Here is a 6,000-nt window from a genome sequence, read left to right as displayed (position 1 = left end):
TGGTCAGGCAGCTGCAGCCGGCAGTCAGTGCCGGCCTGTGTTGATACTAAGGTCACAGGTGACACTACAGTATTTTTTCAATCTGCTGGCGTGAGCCCCCAGTTGCTAATTATATATTTGTGCGCGATTTCTTGCAGTACACCAGAATGTTTATGAACACTGCAAAGAGCTTCAGTTTCATCCCACACTATTGCTTGCTTGATGTATGAACTACCTATTAACCACTTCAGCTGCTATCAGGGGAGGTGTGCTACGAATAACATTTGCTACACTGGAGTACCCACAAAAGAGTTGTGTTGATATAATGTGTGTCGGATGTGAAGTGCCCTGACACCCTACATTGGTATGAGCAGAACTATAAAGCAAATGAACTGTCTGTGAGAGAGTGACCGAAAGATGTTGGGGTGCTTTAGGAATTAAATAGATCATATAAGGCATATAAATAATTGATACTACACGATGGTGGTAGGCCATATATGATAACAAGGAGCATTACAATAGAAATTACAGCAGTCATCAATATTGAGTAACGCAAAGCCATAGGTCAATTGCAGCAGTTTTAAGATCTTCTTAATAATAATAATAATACAGCATTTTGTTTAGCGCGAACAGCTACCTCACGAGGAGGTGTCCCGGCGCTAGGAAGAACACAGTTAACCCAGAGGACTGAAGAGGGGGTGCTTAGCGTGGTTGGGTAAAGAGCCAAGTCTTTAGCAACCGCTTGAAGCAATTTTCAGAGGGGGCTTGCTGAATTGCTGGGTGCAGGGTGTTCCACAGTGTCGCAATATTTGCCGAAAAAGTTCGACCCCCCAGCCGAGCTCTTTTTACTTGTGGGACGGCAAGTCGAACGCGGCAATTGGAGCGAAGCGCACAGGCCTGGGAGTATCTCGGGAGCCGGGTTTTCAAATACTTAGGGCAGGTGCCAAACAGAGATCTAAAGGCCAACGTGAGTGCCTTAACTTTGATTCTGCTGACAACTGGTAGCCAGTGCAGTGATCGAAGATACGGAGAGACTGAGTGCTTAAAAGGAAGCCACATTAACAGTCTCGCAGCCGCATTTTGGACCAGCTGACGTTTTTGAATTAGGTATTTAGGTAAGCCCAGATAGAGGCCGTTGGCGTAATCCAGCCTAGATGTCACTGTGGCATGGATTACTGTTTTCCGACAACTCTCAGGGATAAGTCTCAGAATCTTGCGGAGATTCCTCAGCTTACTCAAGCAGCAGCCAACTACTTGTTGAATATGCGAGGTAAAGGACAGACTGTCATCCCACCGCACTCCCAGATTTTTTGCCGTTAGGCTGGGTGAGGGGGCTTGTCCCATCTCCGCTGGCCACCATAGCTCTGAGGGTGGAGGGGGGCCTTTACCAAAAAAGATCACTTCCGTTTTATTAGCATTCAGTTTTAATTTATTTGTATTCATCCAACAGGCCACATCTTGGAGACAGCCCTTGAAGCTCGAGAAGGACTCCTGCGACACCTCTGAATACGGAAATACCAATTGGGTGTCATCGGCGTATGAGATTGCCTTGACACCCCAATTGGCAATCAGGGTAAAGAGTGGGGCGAGGTAGATGTTGAGCAAGAGGGGCTGAGTGCCGACCCTTGCGGGACGCCAAAACTGAGGACTTTGGGTGTTGAGGATACAGTCCCCAGTGCCACCTTCTGTGTTCTCTGGGACAGATACGAGTGTATCCACCCCAGAGCCTGGTCACGGATGCCTATTTCAGCCAGTCGCAGCAAGAGTCTAGCATGATCAACCATGTCGAAGGCGGCCGACAGATCCAGGAGTACCAGCATCGCTGAGCTTCCCGAATCCATCGACCACCTTACTGACTCTGCCACCTCAATTAGTGCTGTCTCCGTGCTAAAGCCAGGACGAAAGCCTGATTGCGTCTCATGCAGTATCTTGTTGTCTTCAATGAATTTGCTCAGCTGTATTATTTTCTCGAACATTTTTCCCGGTGCTGCTAGCAGAGAGATCGGGCGTAGATTGCTGAGGTCTTTTGGATCCCCATTAGGTTTTTTTTTAAGCGGGAGGAGGGTTGCATGTTTCCAAATGTTCGGGAATACCCCCGAGACGATGGACGTATTCCAGATCTGTTGTAATGTGGGGGCCACAAAATCAGCTATGGTGCACCAGAGTTTAGATGGACACGGGTCGTCCGGTGAACCAGACTTGCAGCGGTTTAGTTCTTGCCTAACCGCACTCAGGGGTATCGCCTGGAATTGAGCTAAGGTTTCACCCATCACATCTTTGATGGCTAGGTCCGTTTTCACCGTTTTTTTCTCTGGCCCAAAGGACTCATAGACTTGTTTGATTTTTTGATCAAAGAACTCAGAGATGTTTTCGCACAGAGTGGTTGACGGGGGACCTCCCTCTCAATACATTTAGGTTTGAAAAAGGACTGTACCACCTTAAAGATCTGTTTGCTCGACTGCTCTGCCTGCTGGATATAATCCGCGTAAAACTGTTTTTTTGCCTTTCTAATAGCCTTCTGTAATTTTTTGGATGCATCCTTATATCTGGTTTTTTCTAAGGGCCCGTAATATACCCTCCACAGTCTCTCCAGCCTCTTACAGGCTGTTTTCTCCACCCTGAGGTCCTGAGAGAACCAGGGAGCGGAGGGGGAGTCCCATTTAGATATTGCTCGTGAGGCTGGTGCAATGGAAGAAACCATATTCCCGACCCAATCATTGAGTAGCTGTGCGTCTATTTTAGCATTTGAGGTGAGAGATGGGGTATTTTGAGCCAGAACAGGGCCCATGATATCAGTTTCTCGTTGTTCAAATGTGTGTAATTTCTGATATTTAAATATGCTTCCCTCGTCTTCATTGCTTGATTTTGCTTGCGTGAAAGTGTCACTCATAGTCATAGAAATGTCACTCATAATTACACTGATATATGAAAATGTCACACTTTGGGAATCTGAAACCTTGGCAGCTATACTGACGTTCCATCGTTATACAAACATAGGAGTGGGTCTGTGTGTCTGAAAGATTAACAGTAGGTCCAGCAAATGGCAGGAGAATGCAATGAAATATAAAGATGTACATGTTTATAAAAGACGATCCGGACTTGTTACAATCATAGTCATGAAAAGCATGAATTGCTGATCTTGCCTATTGTTTGAATTTATTCAGCTGGCGTACAAATAACAAACAAGAGGAAGGGGGATTGGGGTGAAGGAAAGGGGAAAACGTTCAGCTGACAAGCAGGCTCATATAAAAGAAGTTCCACACAAGAGCGCACGAAGACTGTAATTCGACGACGGGAAACAGATAAGAGCCTGTGGTGTCGTGCTCGTGGTGCATTCTCCGGTTACCATGGAGTCGGATGATGCACCATAACCACACTCCAGAATGCAGGGAAAATATCTGTTATTGACGGAGCCTGACAGGATAAGGACGTACCTGCTTGCTACCCAATAAACTGCACTTTTGTATACAATATTTGGTCCCTCATTCTTTACATTTTGGCGACAGAAGATGGGATCCGACTTCTATTAACAAATTAGCAAGCAGGTAGATCAAGAACCTACGCAAGGATTTTTTTTATTATTTTCTACTCCTTTCCTGGATTTTAAACACGGAAAAAGAAGCTTCGTAATCCTTAGCACAGGAATTCCTTTCTTAACATTTGCGAACCTTGAGTACCATAATATTGACTCTTTTACCGTGGTGACATTTGAACTTATTTAGTAATCGTCTTGAGAAATTACTCCGATTACTTTAACTTTGCCGAGACATTTAAATGCACACAAATTGAGTGGTGCCTGTTACTACTGTGGTTGAAATACTGAAGTTCCTATTTGACCAATTCAAGTTTACACTTCGTTATTTGGTTGGGAGCAACTGTACTTCGTCATTTTGTTAAAAGCAACGGTACCTGTGCGCATCGTTTAAATCGACGAAGCGTTCTGGAGCGTGAAGCATGTTCTTGCTGTCAGCTGTGAGGCTCTCGGTTCTTCTTCTGTGAGTTGTGTGACGTTTTCTTTGGAATCTTAAAGCGACGCTGCAAAGTTCATCTCACGTCACGTTCTATATCATCACGTGATCGAGGTCACGCAATGTGCCTCCATTTTGCTGTCAGTGTCAATTTCATTCACGTTCGTTGATTACCCACGGATGTTCTGCGCTTCATTTTCGAGTAACTGAAGATTTTAATATTACTCGAACTGATTTTTTTGGCATTCAAGGTACTGTTATAATCCGTCTTCAGTGAATTTAAGAAACATTTGAAGTATCCTGAAGATTTAATTCTGCGGTGATATGAACACCATTGTTGCATGTTTCATTGAAATGTTTCGGTGACATGCACACCTTTCAGATGTCTTATTTGTTTTAATTGTTTTTTATTCTCCTTACATTGTAATTCTTCTTTTTTTTGCTCATTATATTTTCATTCTGTTTTATTCTGCTCTAATATTAACATTTTATTTTCAGGTTGCCTTTAGAATTGTTTGAATTATCAAATGGCATCACAAGGAGGGTTGAATACTCCTATTCCATTTTTACCCCGACCTGGTGAACCATCAATTAAATGATCGGATTGGAAAGTCTACTTTTTAAATTACATAGAGGCCTTAGAGGAAGAACAGGATGATGCATTTTCTCAAAAGAGGAAGAAGAAAATGCTTTTACATAGTCTGGGGCCGGAAGGCAATAGAATTTTCAATCAGATGGAAAAAAAGGTTAGAGCTGATGACAACACTGCATTCCTAGACACTCTGGAGGATTTAGATATGCATTACCATCCACCAGTTTGTGTAGGAATAAGCAGATATGAATTTTTCAAAAGGAAACAAGGGAAGTCAGAGTCTGTTGAAGACTATGTTTCATCCCTAAAGAAGTTAGCCATTAATTGCGAGTTTAGCACCCTTCATGATAGTTTCGTTAGGGACCAATTAGTAATGCATTGCAACAATACCTCTATTCAAGAAAAGCTTTGGACTTGTGGAGATTCTCCACTTAACAAAATTTTTGCGATTGTTAGAAAGGCAGAAATGTCTAAGAGGTGTGCTAAAGTTGCCCTTAAGGACAATGATAAAGAAGATGGACTAACTGTGAGCAAAGTGTCTCACAACTATCAAAAAAAGAACAATTATAAATCCTCTTTCTCTTATAAAAAAACGCTAATCCTGGTCCATCTTTTAAAGATAAAAAAGAAAACATTCCTAATTGTTTCAGATGTGGGTTCAATGGACATTATGCTAATGAACGGAAATGTCCAGCCTTAAAATCAAAATGCAATTTTTGCAATAAAATTGGACATTTTTCTAAAGTTTGTAAATTTAAATCTGGGAAAGATAAGAAAATCGTCAAATGTATTGATGACTCTAATGAACCAAATGCTGAGAACGATGATACATCTAGTGATGATAGCATCTTTTGTATCCTTGACTTCTGGGAAGATGAGAGCGCTGTTTTGAATATAAATTGAAGATCTAAAAAACCTACTTGTGACATCTCAATAGGGGGAGTTTTAATTAATATTGTACCTGATTCTGGCTCTCCTTACACGATTGTTAAGCGTGATATATGGGAAAAGTTGTTTGCACATGTTTTAAAAAAGGAGTTATTGCCACCTGATATTAAGCCTGTTACGTATACTGGTAAAAGAATTCCCATGGTGGGGTTCGTTGAGGACATTTTTGAATTCGAAGGACGGAAGTGTTTGGGCAAATTATATGTTGCTGAAGTTGGTCCATCCGTTCTTGGCTGGATCGATCAAGGTGCATTAGGCATTATCTTAAATGCAAGAAGTGATGTTCAGGTTTTGATCCTTGAAGAGGACAACAAAGAATTTCTAGACAGAATAACCTTGCAATTTCCTAAAGTTTTTTCAGGTGAGATTGGGAAATCGATTGGCTTCACACACAAAATTATCTTAAAAGATGGTGCTAAACCAATTTGCCATAAAGCAAGGAATATCCCTTTAAGCGTCAGGAGTGATGTCATGAAGGAATTGGACATCTTGGAAAAAAAGGGAGTCATTGAA

The sequence above is a fragment of the Lissotriton vulgaris genome, chromosome 2_1 (assembly GCF_964263255.1).
Source record: "Lissotriton vulgaris chromosome 2_1, aLisVul1.2, whole genome shotgun sequence".
Lineage (NCBI taxonomy): Eukaryota > Metazoa > Chordata > Amphibia > Caudata > Salamandridae > Lissotriton > Lissotriton vulgaris.
Note: the sequence above shows the minus strand (reverse complement) of the source record.